The 22,865-nt window shown below is 41.7% G+C and overlaps 1 pseudogene; it reads right to left on the bottom strand.

The window, feature by feature from the left end:
* Positions 1-2,423: 2,423 nt before the first annotated feature.
* Positions 2,424-13,182, bottom strand: LOC138242780 (zinc finger protein 436-like; annotated as a pseudogene).
* Between the last annotated feature and the right edge of the window lie 9,683 nt (positions 13,183-22,865).

The raw sequence follows: 22,865 nt of genomic DNA, 5'->3' as shown, positions 1-22,865 counted from the left end.
GTCCAGATTGACTGTCGGCGCCCAGGTCTGACAGTGCTGCTCCAGCAGTGCCAGGTTCTGGCGCAGCCTCTGTTCTGTGGGCAACAGCGGGACCAGGTCGTCTGCAAAGAGCAGGAACTCGATTTCCATAATTAATGCAGATCAGTAAATCAAGGGACAAAACAACTATTGCTCCCGGGTTCTCAATGGGCTTTGACGTGCTAATGCGTTGGTTTAACAGTCCGGGTGTGGCAAGCCTCTACTGTTTAACCTTTAACTGTTTTTCCATCTACTGTATTGCTTTGAGATGCCACTTTTAAAGGTGATATGTAAAATAAAGTTTTTCATTATTGTTATAGAGAAACATGATCAGATTTTCCCTGGTTCAGAAAAAAAGATCTAAAGTGCTACACCTAGCTTTCTTATTTCGATGTATTTAAAGCAGTGAACTACTGTAGGTGTAACATAACATTCAGAAATACAATCGAGAATAGTTTTGTGGTGTTTGTTTAGATGAAACGTTCCTAAAACGTATAATGTAACAAAATTAAAGACGATTAAAATCTGTAATCTTTCCACTTGTACTGTATGTCATCGGAAAGTTTCTCCTTTGTGTAAGGATGGTATCAAAAAGTAATCTTAAGTGGTGAGAAAGCTGTGCTCAATGTATTTGAGGGACTTAAAAGTAAAAGGAGATGCTTCATATTGCTTGACTAATTTTAAAAACTAAGTTATAAATGCAGTTATAAATCCCTCGGTGCTGCGCCGGGTGTAAATATCAAAATATACATTCATCCCGGGCAGAGGCCGAAGAGCGCCCGGCTGGGGTGCGCAGGGAAGAGCAGGACAGGAGTGAAAGGCGGGGTTTAGGGAGGCGTCCAGTCTGGGCAGGTATAGATTACACTTTTCTAAAACGTATTTGAAAAATAAAAACGATTACAATCTAATCCTTCCACGTTTGATCCCAAAATCCCAAGAAAAATAAATCTAAACGGGTAGAAAGCTATGCTGAAAGTTTATTAAGATACTTAGAAGACAAAGATACAGTATCAATTTATGTTGCATTAGCCTGATTATGATTAAAAAAACACATATAATTAAACACGCGTTTGTGATTTAAATCAAAACACGATTTAAATCAATATAAATGTTTATATTGTAACGCATACTGTCCAGCCTCCATTTCTATATAAAATTGTACTCTATTACACACACACACAATAGAAGCAGGAAGCAGGGACCGTTGTCAGAAGGGAAGAAGGTGACTATTCATTGTTATCAAAAATGACTTAGAATCGATCATGTTGTGATATTTTGAAATATAAAAGTCAATTGATTGTCCATAATATTGCTATTGTATTTTTTCGAAGAAATGTTTGTTAAAAGAAAAGTCCAGCACCAGCTGGATTTAAACACACAACCCGTGAGTTGGTAATCGGGCACGTAGACCAGTGGGCTACAAGGGAAGTCACATGAAGAGAGTTGAATGATAAGTGTCGCATTTTAAATCATTTTTGTAGTTAGAAATTATGAAACGCCCTGTTAAAAGCAAGGGAGTTTTTATGCCCGTTGAAGTAAAACAAAATGCCTGACAAAGTATGGCTTGGACAGATTCCAAGTGCTTGTACAAATGTGCTAAAGAAATTATACTTTGAGTATACAGCTTGTCCAAAGTCATTCATTATTAATACTATTAGTAATATCTTCGGTAAAGGCTTTGATGCATAAATATTTCTGATAAAGGTAGGTTGTGTACTTTTGTCCAACCGAGCAATCATGCTTTCATAAAATATACCAACATTTTAATGACTGATGATTAACATGCTGTAATACACAGGTCAAAATTAAAAGCTCAAATGCTGTACATGAGAGGTTAAGCTCCCCCTGGAGGTTTTACAAGGTGACGCCGGATACTTTCCGGCATGACGTCAAATGACGCGATTAACCGCGTGATACTGCGTGATACCGCGACACGCCCACCGGGGTATGCCGCGAAATGCCCCACCCATTTTGAATGGCTGCATCTGTACATATTTTTCAGGTGTGAATGTGTATTTTCAGAATAAATTTCAAAACTAAATCATTGGCTTGGTTTACTAGTATTCTTACTGTCATGTTCTTTACCACCCCTGGGTGCTATAGGTGGACTGGTGTCACATTATGGGCTATACTCTGCTTTGCACCCACTGCTTGCCAGGATTGTTCCAGTTCCACCACAACCCTGAATCGAGTGGATGGGTATATTAATGTATATTAATCATCTTACATATTCCTGTTCTTCACTCTATAGGCGTCCTCTCACGAGGCACCAGTAAATGTAGGGGTTTTGTGCTTAACTGGGACAATTATTAATTATAGCAGCAAGTCACAAAACTTATTCTTTTGATGGCTATTAGAATCAACCTTGCAGGATAACTCAAACAACGCACACACGCAGATACTAATACACAACAATACATTTATTAATACAAAAAATGTGCATAAACATAACAGATCTTATAGAGGGGGTTAGCAGTATACAAAAGGTATATATTCAATCACGAAGAGTTACAAACCAAGAGGGACATACATTCCATATATCATTCATTTAGACCATTTTGTAAATGAACTTTGTTACAACTTGTACATTAGATACTCAAAAGCAAGTACATGACTCATAGGAATTAAATTGCTATCAACTCAGGTTGAGGTAACAATTGAATTCTCGAGCTGTAATGCAGAAAGTTGAATACTCATCCGCTCTATGGGGATTCAGATCTCCCGCGGATGCAAAGAAGCAGTGGCAGGCTGTTGCCGTGTCCAATCGGTGCTCTCTGGCCTGGTGCAAGGCAGTGCTGGTTCGACTTGAGAGAAGGAGAAGGAGGGAGAGATTTCTGCTGAGGTGCGCTGCTGATGCTCTCTGAAGACCTGTGTTGGCTGAAACTAGCAGAGTTTGCACACAGAAAAGTCACACTCTTTAGACAGGAATAAGACCGGTTCGTTCCCGATGTAGCGCGAGTCCTGAATACTGATATTCAGCTGTCCACAGTTCCAACCGTAGTTCACTCGTTGATCAGGTGAGCATTCGCGGTGGGTTCACGAGGCTTGCTGCTGGGCTAACCTCGGGTGGATCCTTTGGTTACACGCTGGCAACCTCCATTCTCAACTCTTAGAACAAGGAAAAGTCCTGGCACTGGGACACACTGGCCATTACGTGACTGTCTGAGCCGAGTCTGAGGATGTCCAGGAGGAGCTGGAGTTGTACCTGGAGGAACTACGGTCGCTCATTGGTTGAAAGTTCGTTGGGCATTCAAGAATCATTTCGTGACTTACTGCTACAATTAACAATTGTCCCGGGAAATGCACAAACCCCTACAGTTATTGGTGCCCCGTGTGAGGATGAGTAACCATGAACTCTGACCTTGGGGTTGTAAACCACTTGGGATGAGACTCTCCCTTGGAATCTCCCAGACAGCAAGGCACCAGCGATGACCATTCACGTGTCTCAGCTTTGGGAGTTGTTCCTTATCAGAACACACTGTCAGCTAGAAAAACACCTTAAATGTGAACCAAATGGAATCGCCTCTCTGTGTCCAGCACCACTTGAGATGAGGGAGAGAGAGACTGGCAAGGGAGCAGCAAACTTAATTCCTGTGTTTTTAATAAACCTTGCCGCTACAACGGTCTCTCTCCTGAGTGAATGCGCTGGTGGGTTTTTAAGTCACTTGACAGACAAAACTCTTCCCAAACTGACTGCAGCTGAACGTTCTCTCTCCTGTGTGAATGTGCTGGTGGGTTTTTAAGCCACCTGACCGACTAAAACTCTTCCCACACTGTCTGCAGCTGAATGGTCTCTCTCCTGTGTGAATGCGCTGGTGGGCTATTAAGGTACTTGACTGACTAAAACTCTTCCCACACTGACTGCAGCTGAACAGTCTCTCTCCTGTGTGAATGCGCTGGTGGGTTTTTAAGTTACTTGACTGACTAAAACTCTTCCCACACTGACTGCAGGTGAACGGTCTCTCTGCCGTGTGAATGCGCTGGTGGGTTTTTAAGTTATTTGATTGACTAAAACTCTTCCCACACTGACTGCAGCTGAATGGTCTCTCTCCTGTGTGACTGCACTGGTGGTCTATTAAGTTACTTGACTGACTAAAACTCTTCCCACACTGACTGCAGCTGAACAGTCTCTCTCCTATGTGAATGCGCTGGTGGGTTTTTAAGTTACTTGATGGACTAAAACTCTTCCCACACTGACTGCAGCTGAATGGTCTCTCGCCTGTGTGAATGGGGTGATGCCTTTTTAAGTGACTTGCCTGACTAAAACTCTTCCCACACTGACTGCAGCTGAAAGGTCTCTCTCCTGTGTGAATGCGCTGGTGGTCTATTAAGTTACTTGACTTACTAAAACTCTTCCCACAATGACTGCAGCTGAAAGGTCTCTCTGCTGTGTGAAGGTGCTGGTAGGGTTTTGAAATGCTAGACTGACAGAAAAGCTGCTCCTCCCCGTGCCATAATGGCAGTTTGTCCACTCCATCTGAGCAAGGCCTTGAGTGATTCTTCCTCATCCTCTGATCGTGCTGGAGTCTCTTATTCTGCAAATGCTCCATGGAATGGCCTTGCTCTGTGTGCTGAAACAGAGCTGTGTTTTCTCCACCGTGACCTTCAGTGTGCTGCTCAGCAGTGTGAATCATCTGGGGCTCCTTCTCCAGCTCTCTGACACTTAAGCCGTCCAGTTCATTCAGCTGTTTCTCTCTTTGCCCAAGAACAGACATACTCTCCCATTCATTAAAACTTTCAACAATTTTCTCAGTAACCAGATTATTAAACCTGTGTGTAAACTCAACAGAATCTAAGGGATCATATGATTGTTTTAGACTGTGCAATGACAGTCTCTCCACTTGAACAGAACAAGGCCTAATTCTTATCAAGGCCTGTAGGAGCTGCTGTTGCTCCTCCCTGTACTGACTCTTCTCAGTGTGCTGTGACTCAGTACTTTTCTCTTTACCAGACACATCAGTCTGCTTCTCTGCAGGGTCAATCAACTTGGGATCCATATCCTGCTCTGTAAGATATAAAACATCCAGTTTTTTACTGTGCTCTTGTACAGAGACGCAGCCAAGTTCATTACAACTTTGTGTAATATTGATTGTGTCCAGATTATTCATCTTCTCTGTAAAATCATCACATACTAAGAGCCCAGGTGGCTCACTCTCAGGCTCTGTCTTCATCATGGGCACAGAGTCCAGATCCTTGACACTCTGTCTGCTGTCTGTGTGCTGCTCACTAAGTGCCTCTTTCCCTTCTGCGGCAGTGAGCTCTGTCTCCTGCATCAGACTGGAGCTCCAGTCCTCCTTCCTGTGCTGCTGTTCAAGAAGAGCCCTTTCCCCAGCATCGGAGAGAACACTGGCCTCTGAGCCTGTAAACAAAGGACAAGAAGACACGACCTTTATAAGAATAAACTTTATTTTATAGTTTTATACCTATAAAGAAGTGGCTTCTCAAAGCATTTTACAGAATGCCAACAACAAAAAATACACAAAATTAGCACGATGAGAATACACAGTTAGAGGAGACAGTAGACAGTGGTACTAAGTACAGTAGGAGCAGAGGGGTACAGAACAGTTAAATAAAGGCTTTTCTGAAGAAAAAGTTTTTGAGTCTGGATTTGGAGTTTAGAGAAGGTGACTCTCCGATATCCTTAGGGAGAGAGTTCCAGAGCTTGGGGGGATAACAGGTGAAGGCCATGTCACCCATACAATGTAGACAGGCTTGGGGGACAGTAAGGAGAGCAGAATTAGAAGAGCGAAGGTTGTGAGGTGGGGAGTAGGGTGATAACTCAGACAGGTACCGAGCCATGGAGAGTCTTATAGGTGAGCAGGAGGACTGTTAGGTCGATATGAAACTTGACAGGAAGCCAGTGCAAGGACTCCAGGATAGGAGTAACGTGATCATTTGTACTAGACCTGGTCAGGATTCTGGCTGCTGAATTTTGGACATACTGGAGTTTGTTCAATGGGGATTTAGAATCCCCAGAGAGTAGAGCGTTACAGTAGTCGATTCAAGATTAGACAACACTTTTCAGCCACAGTTAGTGATAACATAGGGCGTTGTCAAGCAATATTTATGAGGTGAATGAAAGATGTTCTGACAACATGCTGCACATGTGGGTCGAAGGTCAAATATCATCCACAAGTTTTTCAATTTAGACTGAAGCTCAAGTACAAGACCATCTACAGATAGAGTTACACATTGGTTTTACAAAGTTGATGGGTGGTGCCAATAAGCATGACTTCAGTCTTGTCACAGTTAAATGAAGGACATTTTGAGTCATCCAAGTTTTTATATCGGGGATACAAATAAATAGAATAGAGACAGCCACATCAGTGTCAGGTTTGATATGGATGTATATTTGAGTATCATCAGCATAGTAGTGATAGCTGAGGCCATGTGATCTTAAAAGCTTTAAACTACACACACGCATACAAGTACACTCACAATCAATTTGGGTTGTTTAAACATAGTGGAATAAGTGGGTATAAGGGCGTGTTCTGATTTAGCTTCGTCAGAAACCTAACTACCATGTAAAAAGTCTACTGTAATAATATCACAATTACATTACATTTACATTAACAGTGCACTGTGAGAGAGAGGGGTTCATACAGACACACTGACTGCACACTACAGGACATTAACACTGCACTGAGAGAGAGGGGTTAATACTACGCTGGGCAAACGTTCCGAGGTCAAATGCTTCCAGCACGGGGGTACCTTTAAAGCGGAGATGACGGCACCGAAATTTTTTGGCGCGCCTTCTCTTTAAAGCCCTGGCCAAATATGAAGACAGTACGTACAGTTATAATTCAAACAGAATTAAAAACTACACATCCCAGTTACCATGGTGGTGCTTGTGATCATTGCGTTTAACCAACGAAACAGGGCGAAAAATCAGTCACATGACTTTGGGGCAGAGTTTCGAAAGCTTAACCTATCAGCAACAAAGCGAAATTTACACGATAGGCTACCTCAAACTGTCAGTTACACGACTGTGTATGTCGCTTAAGCCACTCCTATTTGGCATTTTAGTTATGGAGGTGAGAAGACGCCCCCCCCCCCTCTGGGTGTCTGATTTGCCGCCATCTTTAACTGTTCACTGTCCGAATCGTAGTAGCTACGCGTATGAAATGAAGTTAATCCCAGCTACAAAACATATATTTTTGTGGTAAGAGGGTGCAAAACATCAGTATTTACTGCTATTAATTACTGTACGATTTATAGTTGAAATATGAGCCTAGATATAAAGTTAAAATCTCGATAAAGCAATGTAGGAAATAGAGAAAATAAATCCTTTCTGACATCTAAAATCAGTTTCGATCAAGGTCTCTAAAACGAACAAGAAAAAGAGGATTTTCGGAGGGCAATTACGCTGTGTTTATATAGAATAACTGATTTAGGAGCAATCTAATTTCTTGTTCGTATAAAACAGTGAAATGTCAGCTGCAAAAGATCGCACCAGAAACGGCACTCTCTCTGCCTGTCATAGACGTTCAGGAAAGGCTGAATGAAGTCATGTCAAGTACAATAATTCGGTGATCAATAATAACAGTTGTAGGACAAGAAACAAAAGATAGTGAAAACTTAAGGCTAAAACTCAAATTCATTCTACAAATTAATGCAAATGAAAATTCAGGACGTTTAAGTGCTAGAGGTGTAAAAAATACAAAAATGCACATGGGCAAAAAGTTTTAGAAATGGAGCAGGTGTTGCTTTGAAATAAGCAAACAGAAAAAAAGCCATGACTACAGTGCAGAAGAGGGATGCAGGAACACTTGCTTAGATATACAAAAAAATCACAAAAAGGTGTATGTTACAAAAGAACATGCAAACATGTTCATCATGTATATGAACATGTACATCAATTTCCCTTCGCGATCAATAAAGTCTTATCTATAAACATGAAACAGAGTGAGGAATCAGAAAATTATCATGCATAAAAAACAGCAATTCTGTCAGTGAGCCCTAAATGAATTAATAGCAACCATGGTTTCATGGAGGGCTTCTCAGATAGTTGGGCATTCAGGTAGATTGGCAGGTGAAAGGATCTGTAAACATATTTTGTTAAAGCAAGTCAGTTTTTTCCACAACACATAAAATACATTTTTCCAAGTTTAGCCTTTGTCACTAATGAAACCACTAAAGAAAGACATAAATATAGGAATCTTAAGATTTTTTTTATTCAATGTTGGTAGCAGGATGAACTGTCAGGTTGAGCTAAGTGTATATTTTGTCGCAGAGTTGCTGCAAGATGTTAACAGTGAAAAAAGGTATTTAGAAATGAGTTATTTCAAGAAGAACATTTTCAGAATAATTGCAAATCTAGCAGGATAGAGAAAGCACAGAAAACAGGCAGTTAGATTGATCAGATTAGTATGAAAAGTCATTTAGCAAAGGGAATGAGAAGAGTGACAAACTAGTATACTTTAGATCTTTTTTTCTGAACCAGGGAAAATCTGATCATGTTTCTCTAATTTCTGAACCAGGGAAAATCTGATCATGTTTCTCTATAACAATAATAAAAAACTTTATTTTATATATCACCATTAAAGGTGGCATCTCAAAGCAATACAGTAGATATAAAAACAGATAAAAGGACCACAGATTACAAAGTAAATACATATAAGAAAGACAAGCAGTTAGAGGTGCTACCAAAATTAGAAAACGAAGCAGATACAGACACTAAGTCTTCTGAAAAGAAAGGTTCTGAGGTTAGATTTAAATGCATTTAGGGTACGTGACTGATATCACTGGGAATACAAATTGAGAGCTCTGGGGTGCAGCTAGAGAAGACCCTGTCACCCACAGAATGTAGATGTTCTTGAGGACAGCTAGAAGACCAGAGTCAGACGGACAAAGGTGGGGAGTAGACAGATAATAAGCCATATACTGTAGGTACTGAATGAGGATAAGGATTTTGAAGTTGACTCGAAACCTGATAGGTAACCAGTGCAAGGACTTGAAAACAGGTGTAATGCATCCCTGATAGGATTTTTGCTGTCATATTCTGAACATATTGAAGATTGCTCAGTGTGGATTTAATTTCCCCAGTGAACAGGATGTGCATTTATTAATTCTAGAAAAAAAAGCCTTTCTTGATTTCTCTAGTTCTTAGTTTCTCTAGTTCCCTTTAAAATAAACTATTATTCTACAATGCAGAGTATTACATGGCCAGTATGTGTTGGCTGAGTTATTGCAGGATAAAAGACTAGAGATGTTGGTAAGAAGAAGATAATTTGGGGAAAGCTGAGGAATACACTGATAACAAGCACACTTCCTAATGGAGTTAGGCATACTTTTGATGAAGATGATGAAGTTAACAGACTGTATGTTTACATAGATACTGAAATGAGGATTGTATTTTAGATTTTGTGTAGTTGCTGGCATTGAACTGTGTGTTGGATGCACATGAATTGAAGGAATGGGCAAACATAGCTGATGCGGATCCACAGAGCCAGCATATTAAGATGTTTATAATTAGAGGCAATTTGTTTAAATAACTAGGTATGGATACTGATGTGCAAGAGAGGTGGAAAGGCTGTTTCCTTAAGCCAGCACTATAAAATATTTTATTCTCAGTGAGATGCTACCATTTCATAATGGGTTTCTAACACTGTGTATAGTTCCATCCACACAGTGCCTTTACTTCCATCCATTTCTAATCTCTTTATCCAGTACAGAGGATTTGGAGCCTATCCCAGTAAGCAACGGACACAAGGCAGAATACACCCTGGACATAGCGCCAGTCCATCACAGGACAGACAGACACAAACACACACACACACCAGGGCCAGTTTTCCCATAAACCAATTAACTTACCAGTATGTTTTGGAGTGCGAGAGGGAGTCATATCACACATATGGAGAAAAACCATGTAACCTAGAGAGAACATGTAAACCCCACACACACTGCCAGGATGGCAGGAATTGAACCTAGGACCCCAGTGCTGCAAGATAGCAATGCTAACCACTTCGCCACCATTATAAATGGATGGATATCTTAGTTATCTTTCTAGTTCACAGGTTTGCATGCATAATTTAATTTTGAAAGCCACTGAGACATCAGGTACTACTGTTGTATTTATGAAAAAGAAACAAAACAAAAAACATACTAACAACTGTGCCATCCAACTCCTTAGTTAATGCATTTTATTATTCATAAACAGTTAACATTGTTAGCAAAATATTTTGAATTATATTTAACCCTATTTTTTCTTTAGTTTTGTATTTAACTTATTATATGATAGTCAGACTTAATGTATATTTGAACAATGAAAAAATATTTTTACAAGATGCGGGGGAAAGTGCAACAACTTATTACAGTGCTAAATTTAATATTATTGATTGCTAATAGTTTATGCTAACACCTAACTTTCTTAATTAGATGTATTTAAAACAGTGAACTAAGTGTAACATACTATTCAGAAATACAATCGAGAATAGTTTTGTGGTGTTTGTATGGATGAAACGTTTCTAAAATGTATAACGTAACAAAATTAAAGATGATTAAAATCTGTAATCTTTCCACTTGTAATGTCATTAGACAGAACAAGAAGTTTCTGCTTTGTCTAAGGATGGTATCAAAAAGTAGTCTAAGTGGTGAGAAAGCTGTGCTTAACGATAATTAAGTGACTTAAAAGTAAAAAGAGATGCTTCATATTGCTTGATTGATTTTAAAAACTAAGTTATAAATGCAGACGCGATCGCTGCCATAAGCGCTCCAGGCAGCAGAACGTTCGTTCTGTACTGCTGCGCTCTGCGCCTCCTCCCTCTCTCGGTGCCGCGCCCCTCTCTGACGGAGCGCAGTGGGCGGTACGCTATTTTCAGAGCCTCTGATTGGGAAAAAAAGACCTGCTGATCAGTTTCACACACCAGGAAGAGAAAAAATCCCATTCTTTTCTCTTTGAAACGTGTGTTGTCTTTATGAAATTCGTGTATTTTAAACGTTTAATTAAGAAGTAAAAACCTTACAGCGTACACAAAGATTCTGAGCTGATCACGAGGAAGAAAAATCACCTATTTTTCGCGCATAAAAAGTGGTTTTTAACTCTCGAAACCTGTTTTTATATGTTTTTTTAAAGTCGTGCAATGTCTAAGTTAAGCAGGAACACATCATTATATCTCATTTTTTATTTATTTTTTAAAAATTTTAAAAATCGTTTGCCCAGCCTATTAATACAGACACACTGACTGGACATTACAGTACTTTAAAACTGCACAGAGAGAGGCGGGTTAATACATACACAATGACTGGACACTACAGTACATGAACACTGCACTGAGAGAGAGGGGTTAATACAGACACACTGACTGGACACTCCAGTACATTAACACTGCACTGAGAGAGAGAGGGGTTCATACAGACACACTGACTGGACACTCCAGTACATGAACACTGCACTGAGAGATAGGGGTGAATACAGACAGACTGAATGGACGTAACAGCATGTAAACACTGCACTGAGAAGAGAGGGATTAATACAGACACACTGACTGCACATTACAGTACTTTAAAACTGCACAGAGAGAGGCGGGTTAATCCATACACAATAACCGGACACAACAGGAAAAAGACTGCACTGAAAGAGGGCTACACACAGGCACTGCGACTGGACAATACAGCACATTAACACTGCAATCAGAGAAAGGGGTTAATAGACACACACTGACTGACTGGACACTACAGCACATTAACATTACAATCAGAGAAAGGGATTAATACAGACACACTGACTGCACATTACATTACTTTAAAACTGCACAGAGAGAGGCAGGTTAATACAGACACTGACTGGACACTGCAGGACATAAAGACTGCACTGAGAGAGAGGGGTGAATACAGACACAGTAACTGGACACTACAGCACATTAACACTGCACTGAAAGAGGGGTTAACACAGACTGACTGGACACTATAGGACATTAACACTGCAATCAAAGAAAGGGGTTAATACAGACACACTGACTGCACACTACAGGTCATTAACACTGCATTGAGAAAGAGAGGGATTAATAGAGACACACTGCACATTACAGTAATTTAAACTGCACAGAGAGAGTCGTGTTAATACAGACACACTTACTGCACAGTACAGTACATAAACAATGCACTTAGAGACAGAGGGGTTAATACAGACACACTGGATTAATATTCCAGAGGAGTTAAAACAGACACAGACCCTGGACGACAGTAATACTTAAACCAATTAAATAATGTCTATATACACAATCATTAGTATACTTATAAAATTTAGACCAATACAACGTAAATACAATATTTATAAATGATGTTTCCTAACGACGTTGGAGTACAAATTGATTCAAAAGTGAAACAATTGTTGAATGTGAACGAGGTGTTTTCAGCACCGTAACCGGACAAAACAGTTCAGTTTCCAGTAAAGAATCCCGTTGCTACATCACACGTCTGTCCCACGTCACTCAGCATCTCTCCACTATACTCTCACCAGTGAGGAAAGTTTGATGACGGTTTGATACTTTGTTAGAACGCGTACTGATAATGAGAAGGTTTACTATTGTGAGATGTTTTTTTTTTTAAATAAAGTTTGTTGTTTAAAAAATCTCACCATTGAGTTAGTTATAGACACTGGTTTTTAACAAACACACACTCTGACTTCATACAAGTCACCACACTGACCTGAGAGCTGCAGTTCCGTGTCCATTTCTTCTTTTATTTCTTTTATTTCTGCAGTGACTTCACAGAGAAGCGTGTGTCCAACACGATCTGTCTGTCCCTGATCTCCTCCTGCTCCCGACTCCTTCTCGCACAGCTGCAATCTCACCTTCAGGCTCTCGTTCTCCTTCTTCAGCTGCGCCATTTCACTCCCGACACTGTCCTCCACACACTGTGTGATTTTAATCACGGCCCGTCTCACCAGAGTTTGGACGCTGCGGAGTTTGTCTTGAAACTCGTCATCAGAGTCAGAAATTCTGTTTCCAAAAACTTCTGACATTTCATACACAATCGATTTGAGCAAAACCTGCATGAACGAGTCAAGCTGGGTTTGCAGATTTAACAAGCACTCCGCCATCCTTCTACAGAGTCGATCAGAAACAAAGGCTGACTTGCGATGTTTAAACAGAACTGCTTCTTTATTTTTATTCTTCACAGATTCTGTTGTCAGGGCTGTGCTCTGTTCAAGCATAAACACAGTTGACAAGATGCTACGTTTTCAGAAACTGAAGTTATAAAAAAAAACAACTTTCTTCTTTATAGAAAAAAAATCATTCAAGCACCCACAGTGTGTGATGACGTCAGTCGTTAGCGCGGCCGCGGCTTCAAAACAACCGAGAAGCGGAGCTGAGAAAGAGGAGTTTCTGCAGACGGATATAAACGTCACTGCACCTCCTAGCGCCACCTAGTCAAGAGGAGTGAATCACCTGCGACTTGCACCGTTCGTAAGTGTGAATTTTGTGAAACGGAACAGATTTATTGTTTTGCCCTACCACAACGAAAACGTCTCCCTTTGCAGGTTTTTGGTTAAAGAAAAAAATGCTGTCATATTCTTCCCAGCTGGCAGTATTTATTCTGCATCATAAGCAAAATTTGTATTTCATATTTCGCAAATTGTATGCATTTCTCGAAAAACACGTTGTCCCAAGAAAGGAAATAAATACTTCCATTAACAAAATCAAGCCATATGTGATTGTCCTTAATGATACATTCTGTATGACAAGACAGGAAGAAACGCACCTCAGGATTCCAGACACAGGATCTCCTGTTTATTGAGAGAAGTTTTAACCATCTGTCAGTTTTCGTGTCCAAGGAGCTCAATTTGCATTCCATGTACAACAGCGTGTCCTCTACACCCGCCACTGAAGCACAGCACAGGCTCAGCATCTTGACATCTCCCTAACAGAGACACGCAGAGACCTTTTGGTGGGCAGTGGCTCAAAAGGGGAGAAGAGACAATTTCTGGAGCAGGATTTGTTAAGTTGGAGTATTCTGGACACAAATCAGTGCCCGCTTGTATTTCTGTGTTTTTTTTTATTTTACAGAAAGTTTAAATGTGACTTTTAAGGCATTATAATTCACAACCTTGGCAAAAAATGGTTGTCCATAATTGTTGATTATGTTTGATTAACAGTAAAAATATGACAACCCCTCTACTGAGCATATACTTTATTTTCCTGATGGAACAGATCTTAACAAGAGGGCAAAGTAAATAAAATATTAGCATCTAATTACATGCAATACCAAATGCAATCTCTTTCCATCTTAAGAGCAAGGGTTCACATGATACATCAATTCAATTTTTTTTCCCAAAAAAGTGTGTATTGTGGGACAAATAATCAGGAAGTCGCTATAAATTATCATCTGGTACCAATTTATTTATGTATATCAGAATCAATGATGCTCCAGGAGATGCTGGAACTCACAATCTCAACATGACTCTGCTGTATAAGTATGCTGACCTATTGTGCCACCGGAGCAGCATGAGTCCCTCTCCTCACACAGACTGACGCTGCACAAACAGGGTGAAACAAGCAGGGTTTTGGCTGTAGATCCATCTCTACATGAGGGAAGGGGACAGTAATACAGCAAGGAAAAGACAGGAGAAGACACTGAAAGAAATGTGCTCACTGCAAAGGAGGAAGGAAAGATGTGGTCAGACACATAAAACAGATTGGTGGATAATTTGAAGTGACTTTTTTATTGTCAATCAGCACACGGATTTCCCTTCATCTGTCTTCCTGTGGAGGACATGACGGGAAAGGGAGAGGACATGAGGCTCATGTACAGGGGGATCATGAGGTGTGTCAGGGTGAATGGTTCCCTCACGATCTTCTTTCCCGTGACCAGGTAAATGTGGCAGGGTTGCCCTCTGTCTGCCCTGCTCTACTCCTTGGGCCTGGCGATTCTCAGGAAGGAGCGGGTGCACGGGTTGCCTTGCCTGGGGGCGCTGCCACCTCACTGATCTATTAATATGCCAACAACACCATAGGTGGTGCAGGCCTACTGCACTGCCTCGGGCACCAGGGTAAACTTGGAGAAGTCTGAGATCATGCCGGTGGGGAGGGTAGACACTGACCCGCTCCTTGGATACCCCTTCAAGGTGGAGACGGGTCACCTTAAGGTCCTCACAGTCTATATTGGTATTGATGAGTAGGCCACTGGGCTCCTGCTGTGGAAGGAAAAGCTTGTTAAGATGAGGGTCAGACTTGGCAGGTGGAGATGCAATTCCCTGACCTCTAAGGGAACGGTCTTATTGGTCAAAATGCTGTGCCTGTCCCTCTTGTGGTACCTTCTATCTGTGATGCCTCTTCCCTAGAGGATTGAGAGAGAGATTCAACAGCTGGTGGTGGGCTCTGTTTGGAGAGGGGACCCTCCACAGGTCGCCTACAACACCCTTATTGGAGAAGTCTCCATGGGTGGGCTGGGGCTGTCTGATATCGGCCTGAAGATGAAGAGCGTCCTTAACACGGATAATCATAGCGTCTGTATGGGACGTCACCTCAAGACCTGCAGGGGTGTGGGGTGGGAGTCTCTCTTGATGAGGCTGACTCTGGGGCTGGTGGAACACCTGCCCCAATTTTACAGGGAAGTCTTGCTGGCATGGGGGGAGTTCATGTCTCCTACATGCCAAAGATGAGAGCCCCGCTGCTTGAGCAGCCTCTGTTCCTCAACCACCCGGCTCAGGTCTCGATGGCGTAGATGTTTCTATGAGGCTGAATTGTCTAAGTTCAGGGATCTTCTTTACGAAATAAAGGATGGCTTTCTACCTGCTCAAGCTATTGTCGACACTGTGCGGGAGGTTGACGATGAGCTGTCTGGCAGTTAGATCCGCCAGGACTTTGAGCAGCTCAAGCTCAGCCTCCTGGACAGCTGGCTGGAGAAGCTGTGACCGGTGCATGGCTCAGGGAGATGACAGTGAAGTGGGGGGACCATGGGGTGAGCCTCCTGGGGTGCACCACCAGCGTGTTCCACAGGCTGATTGTGGCAAAGCAGTTCAGGGCACCGGTCTTGGAGGTGATTTGGGGAAAAATCTTCCCCCACTACGAGCCGGCGTGGCTGTGGGCATGTCTGAGGCTGCCTTTCCTTTCCCAGAGGTTGAAGCAGCTCGACAATTTCATCCAACATAAATGCATCTTATGAAAATGGTGCTGCAGCACCTTCTGTATGTCTGTTGTGTCCCACGGCTTGTGAGAAGAAGAGAAAGACCCCTTTCTCTTTTGCCTTCCATTACTCCCACTCGGGGGTCTTTCCACTGACTCTGTGAGGGGCAGGTGTGTCCAGTAGATTATCGAGTGGAAGTTAGGGATGTTGGAGATGCAGCTCCTTGCATTCACAACAAGAGTCACCAGCAGCAGCAGCAGTAGTGTCTGAAGCTTTCCATACTGTAGTGGTTTCGCCTAAACGGAAGGTTTAACAAGCAGAAACAAGCCACCTTTTTTCCCATGCTTCTCAACTGTATAAAGGTCCCTAGCGACAGGCCATCTTTTGTCAATGTATTTCTGGTGTTTCATGGCATCTCGTACCAAATGCACTTTCCTTCTGTACATGGAGCTGATCACTTGAAATTTGGCTGTGCAGAGAGACCAAGATGAGCTTTGTCGACTCCAACGCTGTTTGTTCACATCACTTATGTGGGGCTTATACACAGCGGTCTCTAAAGGTCTTTGCTACCTGATAGTGGGGCATTGCAGTAGTCTAACCTGCTGTATGCAAGAGCATGCATTAATTTCTCTGTGTCTTGAGTGGATAGAAACTGCCTTAGTTTTGCAATTTTTCTTAACTGTAGGAAGCATGTTTTGATACTCTTTTAACATGAGAGTTAAACGAGAGCCTTGTGTCTAATATGGTTACGTGCTGAGTCTTTGAGGCAAATTTTTGAATCCACTGAGTTAAGTGCTGAAGTTATAGTAGTCCTATCAGTATTGTAGCCACCAAACAACAGAACCTGTTTTATCAGAGTTGAGTAACAAAATGTTTTCACACATCCAAGTCTTTACTTCATTAATGCAATTAAATAAAGTGATAATAGAGGAGTTGTCGTTAGGTGTAAACAAAATGTTTATTTGAGTGTCATCAGCATATGAATAAAAGTTAATATTATGTTTTTGGATTATCCTACCTAGCAGCAGCATGTACAGAGAGAACAATATTGGCCCCAGCACTGATCCCTGTGGTACCCTAAATTGACATTGAGGAACCAGTTCAATTATTAGATATTGGAACATTTAAAAAGCATCAGATATTTATTTCTTGATATTGTATTTATACTTTATGTTACTCTTTTATACATGTTATATCAGAATTTATTTTACCTTCATTTACACATTGTAACATTCAACCTCTAAGTAAATAACAAATGCTCAAACATTCAGAACAGTAATTATAAATCCTCTTAGTCAATAACTTCGGAAAATCAAGTTAGAAACACTTAATCTCTGTCTGTAATAGATTCTTGTAAGTCTTGGATTTTAAATAAGTCTACTGTAGCTGAATATATTTCATGTAAAAGCAGAAATATTACACATCCTTAATCTCTTTAATGACCTCTCTGCTACATAAGGCATCTCAGTGAAAAGTATTAAGGAGGTGGTATAAAGAATCTCTACTTAATCTCAATCTCTTCTCTACTTAATTGGATTTCTTAGCAAAACCTTAACCCACTTGATATTTGCAGGAAATGTGATTGTTTTTGTTAAACAATTGAGTACGTACTGTACAGCTTTTAATATGCGATAGTGAATTTTCCCGTATTCTGCGGAGGGAAGAGAACTGAAATTAAGGAAATACATATTTAAAGGGGTGATAGTCTTAAATGTGTTCTGTCATATCTGGGCGTTTGAATAGATTTGTTGTATAATTTATTATGATTTCACTCTATACTTGTGTTTCTCAGGAGAAAGTAGTAACATTGGGGATTTGAGGGTACAGAAAATACATTGTACTGTATGGGTAAATGTAAGGTTATGTTAAAAAAGAAACTTTTCGGCACCTTTTTGAACGTGATTATTAGACACCTGTTGAATCTCAACCAGGGTTTCTTGAGACATCATTCAGCGAGCGAAGCCTCCCTCTGGACTCCGCACTGAGTTGAAAGCTCACTGCTTGTTGTGTACTGTTACCAGAAATCAAGATAAATCATGTCAGACATTTTTCCATCTTTAATGTGACCTTGCAACCAACAAAATTCAAGAGAAAACAGATAATTATTAGGAAAAATCATTGAAATTAAAAAACCTACTGTCACAGACGTCCAAAGGGACTAACCGTGGAGAGCAGGAGAGTGGAAAAAGACCCATATGCGTAGCAGCGGAACGGGGAGTTAGCCCGGGCTCATTCGTGCAAAGAGTTCAGGAGTGCCGTATAGAAACCAATGCCCTCAGGTAGCGGACGTGGGACGACCTGGTGCTAGATGGGTCTCAGGACATCTGAACATCAATGTTGAGCCAGGGCAGAGTGCAAGACCCGGAAATATATAGCCCCAGAGAGAGAGAAATACCGGAAGGACAACAAATAACCGGAAATGAGAGACAGGACAGAGAAGGAGCACCCTCTGGCTGCAGAGGGCGTGACACCTACAACACTCTGGTTGCATAAGTGTGCACACCCTTTTATAATGGGGGCTGTAGCTGTGTTCAGAGTTAACCAATCACATTCAAAATCATGTCCAAAGTTAAGTAGCATACACCTGCCATTAATGAAAGTGATTATGATTAACCCCAAATAAAAATCAGCTGTTCTTGTAGGACTTCCTTGTAACTTTCGTGGTTGAAGTCTACTGGGATATCCATGGTCCTCAAGGAGGTGATTAAAAATATAAGGGATCTTATTGTTGAAAGGTACTGATCAGGAGAGGGGTATAAAAGAATATCAAAGGCATTGGATGTACCATGGAGCCCTGTGAAGATTATTATCAAATGTGGCACCACAGGGACATTGACAAGATCAGGACAACCCTCCAAAGTTAATGACGGGACAAGGAGAAAACGTATTAGGGAAGCTACCAAGAGGCCTACAGAAAGCTACAGAGGCCTACAGAGCTGCAGGAATTTTTGGTGGGTATTGGTCACTCCTTGCATGTGACAACAATCTCCCATATTCTGCACGTCTGGGCTATGGGGTAGGAGGCAAGACAGAAGCCATTTTTCACAAAAAAATAAATCTAAATTTTGCAATAAAATGCATTCAGTCACCCTAAAAAATGTCTTATGGTCTTATAAGACAAAGGGTGAGCCTTTTGGCCTTAAGTTTAAAAGATATGTTTGGTGCAACACAGCCCATCATCACACACCACTTGGTGGTGGAAGCATCATGCTTTGGGGATGCTTTTCTTCAGCTGGGACAGGGGCTCTAGTCAAAATACATAGGATAATGACTAGCTCCAAATATCAAGATATTTTGGCACAAAACCTGCTGGCCTCTGTCAGAAACCTGTCATCTAGACACTGTTCCCAGAGCTGGATAAGTGACTCCAGATTCTACAGCTCTCTAGCAATAGAGAAAGTCAGGTTACAGAAGTGGAGAAATGGCTACAATGTGGAAAAATATTACCTTGACGAGTAAATTTCCTGAAGTTCAATACTTTATACAAGTTACCCCTTCCCACCTGGCAAAATTTAAGGGCTTCAGTACAAAATCTGGCTGAAACAAGTGATCGCTATTATTACACGTTTTTGCAGACCTCACGGTGCTCTACACTGCTCTTTTCTAAACTGAGCTGCTCATTTGGAAACCAAAAGGCAACAGAGAGGCATTCTTATACTGGGAGCCGAACCCGGGCCACCTGGGTGAAAACCAGGAATCCTAACTGCTAGACCAACGTAGTCATTCTGTGCATAATGCAGGCAAATTGTAGTTCCTGTCTCTATGCCGTTCTTCCTAGAGAGCTAGCTGACAACCAGAGCGCTGCAGAGTCTAAACAGAAGGCCACACCTGCATTCAACATATTCACACCAGGACTTGAACACAGATACACCTGATGAAAATCTTCCCACATTATACACTTGCAGCCCTGGGTCTCAGTTCATTTTTGGTAGCCTTAGCCAATCAAAGCCTGTATGGCTCCCAATTATTTACAAAGAATTATCCAATCACAGTCTCCGCTCTCATTCTTGGTAGTTTTCACCGAATCACAGCCTGCTGTCAATCAAGTGGGGAGTTTATCCATTTGTGTGCTGGTTAATCAATCCGGTTTTTCAAACTTGAAGTACCAGAAACTGTGGGCTCCTTGTGTTCCTTTGTCCTTTTTAAAATGTTTCTGGTTTGTAAAATAACTGTTTTTGACATCAGCTTCTCCGGTGCTGTTAGAAATAAATATAAATAGGTATGTGGAATTTTAACAAATCTGGTGTTTGAATCAATTAAGGGGTGGCTCCATCTGCTTTGTAGTTATATAAAAAAAAAAATGTTAGTGAAGCTTGATATGAGGGTATTCTGTGTTTTTACGAGTTGGGTACTTAATAGACTTGTGGGTTTGGATTTTGAATCATTATTGTCATGCTCAGGGTGGGACCAGCTTCTTTCTTCATAGAAATGTTTACACACTATAAACAAGTAAACCATGTACACTCAGGAAAAAATCTCAATTTCAATTTCTCATCTAGTCTATTTTGATCTTACAGAAGATTGATATTATTGATATATTATCTTATCTGTATTATTGATAGAGCTCATGTATTTGTTGTAGAGTATTTATATTCTTGAGAGAACAACTGTACAACTGTTCTTTTTCTCCACTTCCCATCTCCTCTTCTCCACCTCCTGCTTCATCTGTTCCATCTCCTTCTATACAGTGTGTCCAATAAGAGTCTGTCCAGATGAGACTATACAGTGTATCTAGTAAGAGTCTGTCCAGATGAGTTTATACAGTGTGTCCAATAAAAGCCTGTACAGGTGACGCCACACAAGGACAGAGGTTCTGTTCACTTCTCACCTGTCTCTGAGTCTCAGGAACTCTGAAGTTCCTCAAAGGAGGGGGCTCCTCCAGGGGTTGATGGGGGCGGCATGGCACAGTCACCAGGGGTTTCTCTGAGCTCAGATGATTGAGGAGGGAGGGCCCAGGGGCGCCGAGGTCCAGGAGAGGGAGGGATGAACATCTTCTTTTCTTTAACAGCCTCACCCATCTGGATCGTGCGTCTCCTTGGCTGTGGAGACTGAAGACACACAGAAGACCTTTCTGTTCCTGCTGAGTCCCACAACAAGTCAGACTGTCCTAAGACTACTACAAAGAGAAAAAATTAACCTGCTATTCACAGACCTCAGCTACAGGGGCTCCCAGGTTGTTCTGCAGGATGAGGTCGAGCTCTGCTGCAGACTAGCAGAAGCACTTGTCCACCTCAGAGAAGTGACACCTGACCTTCGTGTTTTCGAAGTAAGACTTCAGTGTCTCCTTCGCCTCCTCCTAGTCATCCTGCTTCATGATTCCTGTGCCCTGGAAGGGAAAATCCTAAGAAAATGGGGAGAGAGAATCAGGCAAGATGTCCTGACCATGTCTGCTGCCGTCAAACCAAACCTCCATTATCAGAGCTCTCGTTGTGTTGCCTGTTGTCTTCACTGTTTTAATTTTGGGATTTGGTAAAATTTCTTACCATATCCTCTGTTAAACTTCACTTACTCAGTACCAACTCTTGTACCAAAGAGAGAGAACAAAGACAGTGAATCATCATCATCATACCTCCACAGCGCCAGACAGGAGATGCAACCTAGGGGTGGAACTGTGGTATCTCTAAAGCCAAAAGAGAGGGGGAGGGGGGTCACCCCACTGTTAATAGAGCCAATAGAGAGAGAGAGAGAGAGAGAGACACCCCACTGTTAATAGATCCATTAGAGAGAGGGGGAGTAACCCCACTGTTGCCATCGATGACCAAGAGTCTCACCACCCACTCTATGATGCCCCCTAGTGGTGATCTGTAAGCGGTGTGTTTTTCAGCCACCCAATTGAAATAACAGCAGGCTGGTGTCCCAGCCCAGCTCCTGTCTCTCTCCCCTTGGATCTGGGAGATTTCCAGGTTGAGTGGGGTGACGCAGGTATCTTGGAAAGCTGAGGGGTCAGGAGAGTCACCCCAGCCCCTGTACCGCCCCAATACCACAGTGTAAGCTGGACAAGGGGAGGGGTTTCAGTGACTCACTAATCCCACATATGCTGCCTCCAATCCAAACTTGGCCAGGACCTCATCGTACAACTCCAGGCAGTCAAGCTGGATGGAAGACATCGCATTCTGAGCCCTGGGCCACACCCGGCTCTCCTCAACCTAGAGCAGCTCCTCCAGTTCGACCCACAGGTCCTCCCTGAGCCACCACAGGGCAGCCGGGGCCTTACCTACACTCTTACCTACAGTTACACTATAACTAACACACAAATACGGCCAATATTACAACAGTAACACTGCAATTAAGGCTTACAGTATCATTATTACTAACAATAACACAAACTTAGCAGTACACTAATAATACCAATAATAACAATAATACTATCAAAAGAAATAACATGACAATGAGTCTTAATATTCTGACACTAACACTATGATTATCACTAATATTAACATGAATACTAACATTAAAACTAAAATTAAAAGTAGCTCTATCATCACTAATTCTCACATGAATACTAGTATTCAGTAGTGCTATCATCATTAATACTCACATAGACACACAGACACTACACATACTCATGGACACACACCCACACACATCAAACACTCACAAACACCCACACACCCACAGACACCACATACGCTAATAGTGATAAAAACACAGCACTCACAGATTTCTGTCTGGACTCTAGAAAGTTATAAAGTGCAATGAAATTTGCAAGCGACTCTGGACCTCAACACCTGTTGATGGGTCACTTCTGTCAGACACAGCATTGGAGCCCAAGCCCACCT

The sequence above is a fragment of the Lepisosteus oculatus genome, chromosome 14 (assembly GCF_040954835.1).
Source record: "Lepisosteus oculatus isolate fLepOcu1 chromosome 14, fLepOcu1.hap2, whole genome shotgun sequence".
NCBI classification, from domain to species: Eukaryota; Metazoa; Chordata; class Actinopteri; order Semionotiformes; family Lepisosteidae; genus Lepisosteus; species Lepisosteus oculatus.
This window is presented reverse-complemented; position numbering and strand designations above follow the sequence as displayed.